Source organism: Hyaena hyaena, unplaced genomic scaffold (assembly GCF_003009895.1).
Source record: "Hyaena hyaena isolate Hyena2069 unplaced genomic scaffold, ASM300989v1 scaffold_20, whole genome shotgun sequence".
Lineage (NCBI taxonomy): Eukaryota > Metazoa > Chordata > Mammalia > Carnivora > Hyaenidae > Hyaena > Hyaena hyaena.
Genome location: NW_024080652.1, coordinates 2,497,437 through 2,510,831, shown reverse-complemented (window position 1 = coordinate 2,510,831; position 13,395 = coordinate 2,497,437).

Here is a 13,395-nt window from a genome sequence, read left to right as displayed (position 1 = left end):
GGGTTTCCTTTGGGGGGGTGGTGATAAAAATGTTTTAGAACTGCACATAGGGGGTGACTGCACAATACTGAAAATATGTACTAAATGCCATTGAATTGTTCACTTTAAAATGGTTACTTTTTTAAAGTTTACTTATTTATTGAGAGAGAGAGCAAGCACAACGGGGGAGGGCAGAGAGAGAGGGAGACACAGAATCTAAAGCAGGCTCCAGGCTCTGAGCTGCGAGCACAGAGCCTAACATGGGGCTCAAAGCCACAAACCGCAAGATCATGACCTGAGTCAAAGTCAGATGGATGCTTAACTGACAGAGCCACCCAGGCAACTTGAATGGTTACTTTTATGTGAAATTTGCCTCAAAAATTTTTAAAAAGAGTGAAGCTAATAAAAATGGTTACCTGTGACAGGGAGGGGCAAACAGGCTGGAGGGTAAGGGTGTAAGCAAGACCTCTCTTTATATATTCCTATACAGCATGACCTTTAAATCCTGTAAGTATGTTTAAAAGTAGCCAAAAATAACTCCACATTCATTCTGTTAAATCATAGCTTAAAAAAATAACATGTCACAACACAACAAAAAAATAAAAACATGAAGAGTGTTTCTTTGGAAAGTAACTTTTAATACCTTAAGATCTTTTCAATATTTTTTTTTTAACTTCTATGGTTGGGGGGTACAGTTAGTGGGGTCAGTGATGTGACCAAGATCAATTGTCCTGACTTCACTCCCACTCACAAGAACTATCAACTTGAGTGACAGTCCTGCCCGCTGTAGACAGTGTCATCTCCTGGCCACATCTGACCAGAGGGGCTGGTGGGAACACTCGAAAGCCACACAGACCAGTGGCACTCAAGCCACTGAGAAGGGCAGGCCGAGCCGACAGTCTGCAGAGCAAAACCAGCGGACTCGTTCAGCCAGGGAACTCGGGGTGCAGGTCAGCCTGAGGCAAGACCACAAAGAGCCGTACCAGCTTTGGAGATGCATCTCCACTGTTGCCCAGACAGGAAAACGAATTCATAGCTCCATTCATTACTGAATGCAGCCTCCAGCCTGCCCTTCCAGAAAACCTAGCCAGAGCACACAGGAAACTGTAGAGCCATTCCAACAGCCCTGCTTATTTATAGTGGTTCTTGAACACTGCCCGTGGCTCTCCCTGTGATGGCCTCACATGTCCAGGGAATTCAATGCACATCCTTGCCTGCTTCAGGTCCCCAGACAACAACCCATACAGGCCCCAGATCCCGTCCTCCTTCCCTGCCAGGGTAGGAAACCAAACTCACAGCCCAATCCATGACTGAATATAGACCCATCCCCAACCTAGGAGGCCTAACCAGGCAGCCACAGGGCCCATCCTAAAGCATCACTTTACTAGTGAGCCAAGCCAGCAGTCCCATGTAACTGTTCTAAGTCAGTGGTACAACCCCCATCCCCAACCTCACAGCTCCAAGAGTTGCCTCACCCAAAAACAGGCAACAGCAGACCCCACCTGCAAAAGGACATTACCAAGAATTAGGCCCAGAACCCCAAGCTAAGCTGACTGGTAAAGATCAGTCTCTGCCTAGCAAACCTATAGAGTCTGGGGCCAGAGGACAGTTACTCAAATGAGCAGATACCAACATAAGGATCATGAAGTACCAGGTAAATATGACACAACCAAATCAAACTAATAAGCTCTAAGAACATATTTTAAAAAATGGACATTTATGAACTATCAGAAAAAGAATTCAAAAAAATGCACTTCAAAAAGTTTAATGAGGGCCACGTGGGTCTCAGTCAGTTAAGTATCTGACTCGATCTCAGCTTAGGTCATGATCTCAGGCTCCATGTTGGGCTCCACACTGGGCATGAAGTCTACTTTTACAACATTAAGAAAAATTTTTAAATAACAAGTTTAATGAATTACAAGAACAAACAACTAGAGAAAATCAGAAAACAGTGCATGAACAAAGTAAGATCAATAAAGCAACAGATACCATCCAAAAAAGAAAACAAAAACAAAATAGTAATCCTAAAATTGAAAAATGTAGTAACTGAGTAATTCAATAGAGGGTTTCAAAAAGAGACTCAACCATGCTAAAGAAACAATCAGTGACCTGGAAGCTAGGACATTAGAAATTATCTAGTTAGAAGATCAAAAAGAACAAACGAACACAAGTAAAGAAAACCTCTGAGACTTAGAAGACACAATGAAAAGAAACAATATTCACATTATGGAAATTCCAAAAGGAGAAAAGAAAGGTGCAGAAAGTATATTTAAACCAAGAGTGATAGTGCACATGGGTGGCTCAGTTAAGCAACCAACTGGAGATCTCCTGGTTTAGGAGTTCAAGCTCTGTATCAGGCTCTGCTGTCAGCACAGAGCCTGCTTCAGATCCTCTGCCTCCCACTCCCTCCCTTCCTCTCTCAAATAAACATTTAAAAAAACATTAAAGCAATAGTCACTGAAAACTTCCTAAACCTGGTGAGAGAAATAGATATCCAGATCCAGGGGACCCAGAGGACCCCAAATAGGTTGAGCCCAAAGAGGGCTACACTGACACATATTATAATTAAAATGTCAAAAGTCAAATTAAGGAATTTTTTAAATAATTTTTTTAATGTTTAAATATTTATTTTTGAGACAGAGAGAGACAGTACATGAGCGGAAGAGGGGCAGAGAGAAAGGGAGACACAGAATCCGAAGCAGGCTCCAGGGTCTGAGGTGTCGGCTCAGAGCCTGACATAGGGCTCAAACTCAAACACAAGATCATGACCTGAGCTGAAGTCGGACACTCAACCAACTGAGCCACCCAAGCACCCCAAGGAATTTTAGAAGTAGTGGTAAGAAAGGACAGAAGTTACATCCCAAAGAACCCTATAAAGCTGTTGGCAGACTTCTCAAAACATTCAGGCCAAGAGACAATGGGATGACATACTCAAAATATGAAAGAAAATAACAACCAACCAAGATTATTATTTATACCTATCAAAGGTGTCCTTCAGAAAAGGAAGGAAGGAAGATGGCTTTCCCCAAACAAATAAAAACTAAGGGAGTTCATTACCACTAGACCTCCCTTAAAAGAAATGTGAAAGGGAGTTCTTTGAGTGCAAGAAAAAGGACGCTAATCAACATCATAAGAACCAAAAAAGTAGGGGCGCCTGGGTGGCTTAGTCGGTTAAGCGTCCGACTTTCGCTTAGGTCATGATCTCGCAGTCCGTGGGTTCGAGCCCCGCATCGGGCTCTGTGCTGACTGCCAGCTCAGAGCCTGGAGCCTGTTTCAGTCTGTGACTCCCTCTCTCTCTGACCCTTCCCTGCTCACGCTGTCTCTCTCTCTCTCTTAGAAATAAATAAAACATTAAAAAAAAAAATCTTAAAAAAAAAAAGAACCAAAAACGTAGCATAAAACTCACTGATAATGAAAAACATATAGTCAAAGATAGAATCTGTACTTTGCCAATGACGTGCATAACTCACAAATCTAGTTTGAAAGTTAAAATGAATGTAATAAAAGTTACCATACTTACAGTAATGTCTTAATAGTTATGCAGTATAAAAAGATGTAAACTGTAATAGCAGTAACCTAAAATGTGAGAGGGAGAAGTGTAGTTTTAGAATTTGACTAAAGTTGTTATCAGCTTAAAATAGGGGGTTATAATTATATTTTATGTAAGCCCCATGATAGCCACAAGAGAAAAACCTATAGCAATTATATATCAGAACGTGAAAGAAAAGTCAAAGCACATGGATACCAAAAGAAACCAAAACACACACAAGAGACAGGTTAATAAACAAGGAAAAATGAATCTACACACAAAATGGCAAAAGTAATTCATTACCTATCAATAATTATTTTTTTCATTATTTTTTAATGTAATTTATGGTCAAATTGGCTAACATACAGTGTATACAGTGAGCTTTTAGTTTTGGGGGTAAATTCCTGTGGTTCATCTCTCACATGCAACACCCTGTGCTCATCCCAACAAATGCCATCCAAATGCCCATCACCCGTTTTCCCTCCCACACCCACTCACCCTCAGTTTGTTTTCAGTATTTAAGAGTCTCTTATGGTTTGCCTCCCATCCTGTTTATAACTATTTTACCCCTTTTTTCCCCCATGGTCTTTTGTTAAGTTTCTCAAATTTCTCATGAGTGAAAATACGCTATCTGTCCTTCTCTGCCTGACTTATTCCACTTAGCATAATATCCTCCAGGTTTTTTTTTTGTAGTGTATAGTTTCTAATGAAACTGGTCAGAACAGAACAGGGGAAGGGGAAATCAATCTGGAACAACTGTTTCAAATGGGCAGAAGAACCAGGATTCTACCACACTGTAATCCTCCCAACACTTCTGGGCTCTAGTAAGAGAAATTCCTTTTCTCTCTCAGAAAGCCTTGGTACATGGTCAAGCCATCACCTCTTTAAATGTTCAATTTTTCAGCAAAGTAAATGGGAAAAAGGGATTATTAAGAATAGGTTAGACTTAGACAAATGGAAGAGGAAATCAGATTTTTAATATATAGAAACAGTACAAACAAAAGTAAAATTCTTGAACAGAACATTTCAAATGTGTTTTTATGTGCTGCATTTCTATGTATTTCCTTCCATGATTACAGTTCCACAGCAGACAGGTGATGTGAGCTGGCAATAAGCAGACCAGGAACATGCAGACCATTACTAAACACCTTGGGAGTGGATAACCGATCCTCACTCTCCACTGCAGCATACGAGGATAAACAAAGGGACAGAAACATTATGAACAATATATATATGCATCATCCAAGTAGTGAAAACCTATCAGTACCAAGAAGCCAAAAATCACTCCCAAAGAGGTTACAAAAGAAACCGCCAAAATATAAGCTGTCTTGCTTTGATCACACCAGCTGGTGGATGGAAGTCACACAGATATGAATTAATGCCTTAAACTCACCAGGTCTAAAGCTTCCAGATGCTCTTACAGGCACTCAACTCCCTCCGAGCATGGACTGACTCCTCCAAGCATGACAGCCTGACAGACCCCTGTCAGGTGAGACCCATGCATCCCCCCGTGAAAAGGCTGGGGGATTCCCAGTTAGACTTCTTGTGCCCTGAAGCAGAACATCAAAATCGCTTAGTAAGGCAGCTCATCTAGTTTAGAAACATCATATTTTTCTATTTGGTACACACCACACCCAGCATACCATCCCCCATGTGGGCCCAATGCCTCTATCACTATCCTGGCAGCTTTTAGGAAACGATGGGGTTGCTGTATCCCCACCCTCCCCATACTCTCCCCAGTCAAGACTGGCCCCCTAGGGCCAACCCCAGATAGGCCCACACTGTTCAAGTGTTTCTGTGGAATCTCAGACCCACATTTATTACTCTCTACCAGTTGCCATCTGTATCCAAATCTCAGTTCTATCCCAGCTGAAATCCCAGTCACAGAAAGAATCATTCTGCCTAGTGGCTTGAAAAATTTCAATTGCTGACATTAAATTCACTCTGAAGTATCAACAGAAATATTCCTTCTCTGTGAAATTTTACAATAAACTACAACTGATAGTACCTAACACAATGACACAGATGATGATAGGTCAGTAAAGTCATCAACAAACCAAAATATCTCAAAATGTAAAATAAATATGTAACATTGCTTATTGGGAAAAGGATGGGGAGGGAAGAGGGAAAGAATACAAACAATGGATTAGAAGAAAAGGACAGTCAAGCTTAAGTTAAAAGGTCAAGAAATATGTAATGCCTTCCGTGTACATCATTTTAGTTGAAGGAGAAACACATTAGGGGTTCATTTGATCTGATAAATTAATGAGCACAATAATAGCTATGATTTATTAAGCAAGACACTGTGCTAAATGCTTTACATACATTACTTCTTCTAATGCTTACAAAATCCTTGTGAAGAGATACTAACTGCTCATTTTACAAAGGAGCAACTAAAACACAGACAGGTTATGTAACTTGCCCAAGGTCACAAAGCTCAAATGGCAAAGCCAGGGTTTTAACCCAGGTGTAAAACTCATGACATTACCATGTTATAATGCCACTACACTGTTGGCAATGGCTTAAAAGCGCATTTTCTATGTGTTTAAAAATGAGATACACACACATGCTACTATGAAACGATCGTGAAGTCACAGTATTAAGTGAAAAAAGCCAAGTGTGCTGAGGCCAGTATCCAAAGTAATAGTATGCTACCTTTTGCATAAAGTCAAAGGGCTGGAAGAAAAAATACCCATGGTTGCATATGCAAAAAATATCAATGAAAGAATATTCAAACTGGAAACAGTGATGGCCTCAAACAGAGAGGATGAGGGGACTGAGGATCAGAAAACAAGAGCATTTTCACTATATATATATGTATATATATATATATGCGCCTTGGCATGGTTTGACTTTTTAACCTACTCATGTAATTTTTCATAAGACCTAAGCACTACATAAAGAAACACAATTTACCTGTATAAACTAAAATTCTGTAATGAAGGATACCTTAAGCCTCTCCTTGTGTATCAAGGCTAAATAAAATCTAAAAACTTAGGGATAATAAAGGCACACCTATTTTAGTCAAGCACACTATCTAGATGTTTTCACCTATAAAGACTACCTAGTAACACTGTTCATATCCTAAACATGGACCCAAACGTGCTGCCACCCATTAAAAGAGGAAACTAACACGGGAGGAGAGACTGGAGGCAGGAAACCCTAGTGAGACAGGGAAGAAACAGGCTACTCAGAAATCGTCAGTGGACAGAGAGGAAAGAGCAAAGACGAGCCCACCCTGGCAGGCCCAGGGAACATAGCTATGGAACCAAGCTGAGCTGCGGAAATGATGAAGGGAAACAAAGGCACAAAAGCATCTAAAGCAAGGTTAGGAAAAGGAATTCCCACTCCCTAATTAGTCTGAAAAGTGGGAAGATGAAAACAAAAATCAAAACACACAAAGACCAGTTTCATTTGTTGTAATTCACTAACTAAAATGCCTATTCAGTATCAACATATGCTCCTTTGCTTGCCTTAAATTATTTACTTTTAGAACTTCTGTAATTTTATTAGATTTATGTGGTTCAATATTATTGGTAATGATTATTAAGCACCACGCCCCATCTTTTAAAGGGTTTGAATACCATTTCTCAAAGAAAAACAACTCTGACCAACTCAAGCAAAAAGGAGAATATACTGAAAAACAGGCTTAAGGAAGAGCTGAATGTCCCAACTTCAGGCCAGGCAAGAACCAGGCCAGCTCTGAGGCTGCAAGGATCCACTGAGTATCACAAAAAAACTTCAAGAGATGACACAGCAGGGAAATGGCCAGTGGAGGCCCCTGCTGCGTACCAGGGCTGTTCCCAGAAAATGGTCCATTTCTGTAAGCCAGGTGCCACCCTAATTGTTGCCTACTACACTACCACTTTCATACCTAACACTCTAATTCATATTTATAGTGCATTTAATATAAATGTATTAAGTTTTTAATTTATGAAAAATATTTTATTTAAAATCACTAATTTTCTTTTTAAGTACATGCTTCAAAATTTTCGTACATAATACCATAAGAACTTCAATTTATTGATTTGATATCAGAGTTGTTATTGGGAGAATTTGACATGAGTGTCATCAAGATTAAGCAGCACTAACCAGAAATCGATGGTACAAATGTGTTTATCCATCCATCTTTCATAGGAGTTTTTGTTTTGCCTTTTATTTTTTTACGTTCATCTATTTTGAGAGAGACAAGAGACAGTGCAACCAGGAGAGAGGCAGAGAGGGAGGGAGGGAGACAGAAACCCAAGCATGCTATGTACTGCCAGCACAGAGCCCAATGCAGGGCTTGAACCCACAAACTGCGAGATCATGACCTGAGGCAAAAACAAGAGTCGGGTGATTAACCAACTGAAACACCCAGGCATCCCCAGTTTTTGTTCTTACAGGGAGCCCATGATTTAAGATATTGCAGGTCTTTTCAAATAAATGAACAAAATAAAACCCAACACAATCATTTAAGTTCCCTCCAACAGAAAAACACACCAAAATCTCAGGTGCCCATTAATGGAATCTCAGCCTAAACCACTATACTAATACACAGTCCTCCTAAAATCCACTAATACCACATTACAGTAAATAATTGCTTTCATTATTTTTTAAAAAGTTATAAATGCTTATTGCACTTCAAAGTTAGAGTATTCAGAACATTTTCCCATAAGAGAGATAAAACAGTGGTCACATTCATTCATACTCTTTGCATAGATTATAAAACAGAGCTTCCTGTTTGACTTAATATTATATCCCCATTACTTTTTAAATCTATTATACTTTTCTATATGATTTTATATTATTTCAAAAGCAATCTAAGCCCCATTACAGACATTCAGAAAATAGAGAAAAGTCAAACAAAACATCCACATTTCTACTCACCAAGAAACAGCTGCTATTAACATCTTGATGTGCGGCATCGTAGCCCCTTTCCTGTTTACTTGTGTATAAATGACACTATCAGAGAAATTTCCTACCACATGTGTTTAAGTCACATGCAGAGGGGCAGCACAGTGCACAGACTAGGAGCAGGGGCTCCAGGGTACACCAGAGCTGCATTCAAAGCCCAGTTCCACGACTTATTCAGCGGTGACCTTAACCTCCTTGTACCCCGATTTCTTAATCTATAGAATAGAGCTATATGTAACAAGGATAGAAGATAGTGCATAGAAAGGCCTTACCACAGGGCCCAATGCATGAGAAGCATTTGGTAAAGACAAGCAGTCACCCTGTACAAGGCACGCTACAACCTCATCTTTCACCTAATGTATTCTGAACATCTTCCCATGCCAATTAGATCCACTTCTACAACATGCTTAATACCAACACAGCAGTTTGTCTGCCTACACTGCATCAGCCACTAGAAAAGATTCCAGAAAAATTCAGGTGCCCATCATTTTGGTCAGGGTCACTTGCTAACACACAGAGACAGGACTCTAACCAACCAACTTGTTCCCTAAAATGGGGGAATGAGAGTCAGAGCAGGTCAGGACTCCCAAGGTCTCCTCACTAGCTGATTTTGAAGTCACGAGGAAAATGAGATTTTGTTTTTTTATTTTATTACTAACATGTTTATTGTCAAAATACCTATGATGAAATTCATTTACCCAAGAAAGAACTTTTAAAGCAAATAAATTGTGGTTTAAAACACAAAAAAACATTAAGCTATACTTGAAGTTAATGAAACGCTAAATTATAAATTTTCACTTGCTACAACTCCATCAACACAGGAGCATATTAGGTTTCATATTTTTGATCCCACAGAGAACAGCAGTTAGAGATACAGATGACTTTGCCTTTCTAACTGTAATACTCCAAGATACCAGCTTTAAGTAACCTTCGAAGTCCAGGAGTTTGTTAGCAACGACCAGCTACAAGTAACAAGTTGCCACAAAACCACTATGTATACATTCTCATGTGCCTTTAATTCTCATTCAGAGCTTCTTTATACCTTAACTATGTTCTTCCATATGTATGCTCTTCTTCAAATGTCGTAAGTAGCTTTTCCTTGTGTATTTAATCTAACTCCCTGATAGCCAATTTTTTTTTCACAGCTAAGACCCCAATTCGTACTATAAAGAAGGTCATTTTGGAAAATGCCCTTTTATCAGCAAAATCCTGTCATTATCAAGACACTGAATTCCTCACTGTCGCTCAGCTTCTTTCTACCTGAATCCTTCCTGTTTCCCAAGTCCTCTGAATCCCCATACTCTAACAGGACCTGCCTACTTGGATCCCTGCTAAGATCCTGATGTAGTTCATCTCTTACATTCAGAACGCTCTGTATGGCTTAGCGCTTCACAATCAACTACGCTATTTTATGTGTCACCCTGTCTCCGCCTCAATAAGCAGTAAGCTCCATGAAGGAAGAAATTGTGCTTTATCACTGCCCCTTTATTGCTTTACACAGTGCCTTGCTCCCTGGAAGCCCTCAGGAAGCACTAAATGAATGCATGAACTCTGCTGCCCTCACACTCTTCATCTATCCACTCCGTAATAACAGGGAAGCTGCCAATGCTCACTTTTCTCAAGCCACAAGGCATATAATTGGAGAGACTGCTTCCTAAAAATTTGCACTTTGCTATTCTCATCTCATTCCTTCCTTCTGGCTTCCATTTCTCTTTGAAGTACACCTTTTAATAGTTCCTCCTGCAAGTCTACAATTGATCAATTTCACCTTTACCTACAAAGGCGATTTCACTTACTCCCAAATATCACTTTACATAGATTCAAACAAAATGCCTGCCAGTCTAAACAATGGCTTCCCTCAGGATGCTTCTGTTCTTGTTTCTACTGTTTCATCTACAACATGTCTAAGTGTAAGTATAGTTTTATTTAGCCAGCTTGGGGTTCACTGTACATCTTGGAACTCAGAATTCAGGCTCTGCATTTCTTACAGAAAATTTCCAAGCATATCTTCAGATAGCATCCCTCCCACTATTTCTTCTTCCTGGAAGCTCCCAGAGGTAGTACTAGGCTTTCTTATGAAAATTCATGAGCCTTGGGGTGCCTGGATGGCTCAGTTAAGCAGACAACTCTTGATCTCGGCTCAGGTCATGATCCCAGGTAGTGGGATCTAGTCCCATGTTGGGCTCCACACTGAGCATAGAGCCTGAGATTCTCTCTCTCACCCTCTGCCCCCTTCCCCACTCACAGGCACTCTCTAAAAAGAAAATAAAAATAAATTTAAAGTTCATGAGTCTTAACTGCTCGTTTTCCATCTCTTTAACCTTCACTACTATATTCCAAGCAATTTCCTCAGATCTCCTTAAAAATCAGTAGTTTTCTCATCCATTATATCTACATAGCTATTTTACCTATCTACTGAGTTTACTTTTAAAAAACGTAATTTTCATTTCTGTAAGTTCTGTCTGGACCTTTTCCAAATCTTCTTCTATGATGTTCTTTTATTACAGTCTTACCCTGTTATAGCTCAAATAATTTTAACTAAGGAATCTCTGGTTTATGTCCATAGAGGACCTCCTGGAGTATCAATTCTCCTTAAAATTAAAATACCTGCCCACTCTCTTTGGAGCTGATTCATCTCCTTGTTGGCTGGCTATTTTTTTTTTTAATTACAAGTTCATCTTTTTTTTTTTTTTTCCTTTAAGTATGCTTCACATTTTGCACAAAGCCCAATGCAGGGCTTGAACTCACAACCCTAAGATCAAGGCCATAGCGGAGATCAAGAGTCGGACACCTAACCAACTGAGCTACCCAGGCACCCCTATTGCATCTTTAGCATGAACTGTTTCTGCTGAGAATCCTAGGTTTTTCAATTGTTCTGCAGGACAGTTTCACACTTATTTCTAAAGACTCCATTTGTTTCCATAGTTCTGTACCACATTTCATGTGAGTTTCTTAGCTTAAGGATTAGTCACACTCTAAGAAATGTTAAATTTTTAACCCACCTCCAAAATGATGTAGAGCTTTGGGATTCAGAGGTTTCTTTTATTTCTAATACAACCCCAGGAGGACCACGTGTTTCTTTGCACTTCATCAACGAGGTCTTTCCAGTCTTCCATTCACAGATGGGACAACCTTCAACGTCTTATGTAGGAAGACCTCAACTCCACCTTCCTTCTTCATGCAGAGCTAAGGCGTGTCCCCTGCTACTTCATGATACCCCCAGGACCAAGCACTGGAGCCTACACCCAGATGTGAAATCGCAGCAAGCCTTTAGTTCCCAACTACAGCCTGCCTCTGAGTTCTCCTTTCACTTTTGGCACCTGGGATTTCCTGGTCTATCAGGCTCAGGAATCCTTCTGTTTGTCCTCAGTGTATTTTGTCCAGTTTCTATGTGTTTGCAGCAGGGTAGGAGTGGGAGTCCCCTAGATCAATCAGCTCTGGCGGCAATATTGCTAGAAGTCTGAAATGGTCACAAAATATGAAACTGAAGTAATCACTTCAGAGAATCGTGATTACTCACCATCTTGGCAGATGACAACAGCTAACTTTTTTTCAGCCTTGAAAACAGTTTTCAAATTAGAATCATATTCCCAAAGCATTTTAAGATCATTTTGTCACTACACACTTCTAATGCCTTCATACTTTTTTCTTGAGTTTCAAAAGAATTTCAACAAAGAACACCTGTTGATTCCATTTTTTCACTATCCACTCATTCTGTAATCACCTTCAATCTGCTTCATAGTCCTCCAATTCTAGTGAAATTAAATTCAAAAATGTCAACATTTCCTGCCTAATCAGCAAATCCAAAGGCCTGTTTTTGACCCTCATCTTCTTCACCTCTCTTCAGTAATACCATTCCAATTTTTCCACCCCACTATCACACTAGTCCAGATACTTATTCCAGCATTATCACCATCATTCTCTAATTCACTCCCATCACCCCAACCTCCTCCTCCCCTAGCTTTATCAACCAAGTCCCAGGCATCACTATTACTATCCTGTAGTCATGTCAATTGTTCACACCTCCCACTCTGTCCTATAGTGGCTCATTAATATCCAGTCCTATGGGAAAAGAATAGGTAAATGAGGCATGATTCCTGTCCAAAAAAGTGTAAATAACAAGACCACAACTTAAAACTGACTGGATGTGTGCCATGTACTTAGTAACTGATCCTCACTGCAGCTCTACAAAGCAGGTACAATTATGATACCGCCTTCAGGGATAAGAAATAATGCTTAAAGATGACTAAGTAGCCAGCCCTAGGAAGCACAGCTAGCAAGTGACTGAGTCAGTTTTATTTTATGTCAATCCCATCCTCTTAAAAAATATGCTATGCCTTCACCACAACTATTTACAGCAAAAGCCCAGACCTCATCTCCAGTTGAAAAACACATATTCAACACCATTTAGCAGCTCTGTCTGGATGCCTCAAAAGAACCTCACGTTAACATATCCAAAACGAAAATCATGAGGATACTGCCCAAACTGAAGTGGTGCAGCCTTAGCAACTGACTGCCCTACCCAAGAAGTCACGCAAGCCAGAAAAACCTGAACATCACCCATGACATATGCTCATCCACCCTCCATAACCATCCTATTACCAAATCCTGTCCTTTTTTTTTTTTAGTTTGGTTTTTTTGGTCTCCTAAATCTTTATCTACTCCATTCACCTCAGTCCATCTTCAATGCTACCAACCTAGCCTAACTATCTCACCTCAACTGCTGACACAGCCTAACTTGTCTATAGTCCTGCATTCTGGTTTTTCCCAATCTACTCTCAAGTTTTGCAACCAAAATGCTCTTTCCCCTCATCAAGATAATGCTTTTACAATATTAATCTGACCATTTAACAGATTTTAGACTCTGGGACAAAGCTTTAAGTCAATCTTTATTTCAGGTTCTGAAGCATTAGAAATGCAAAGATTGATGATAACCTGGGTTTGAGTCACAAAGGTAGGGTCAATTTTCAGTGATAGGACACAGGAACAGA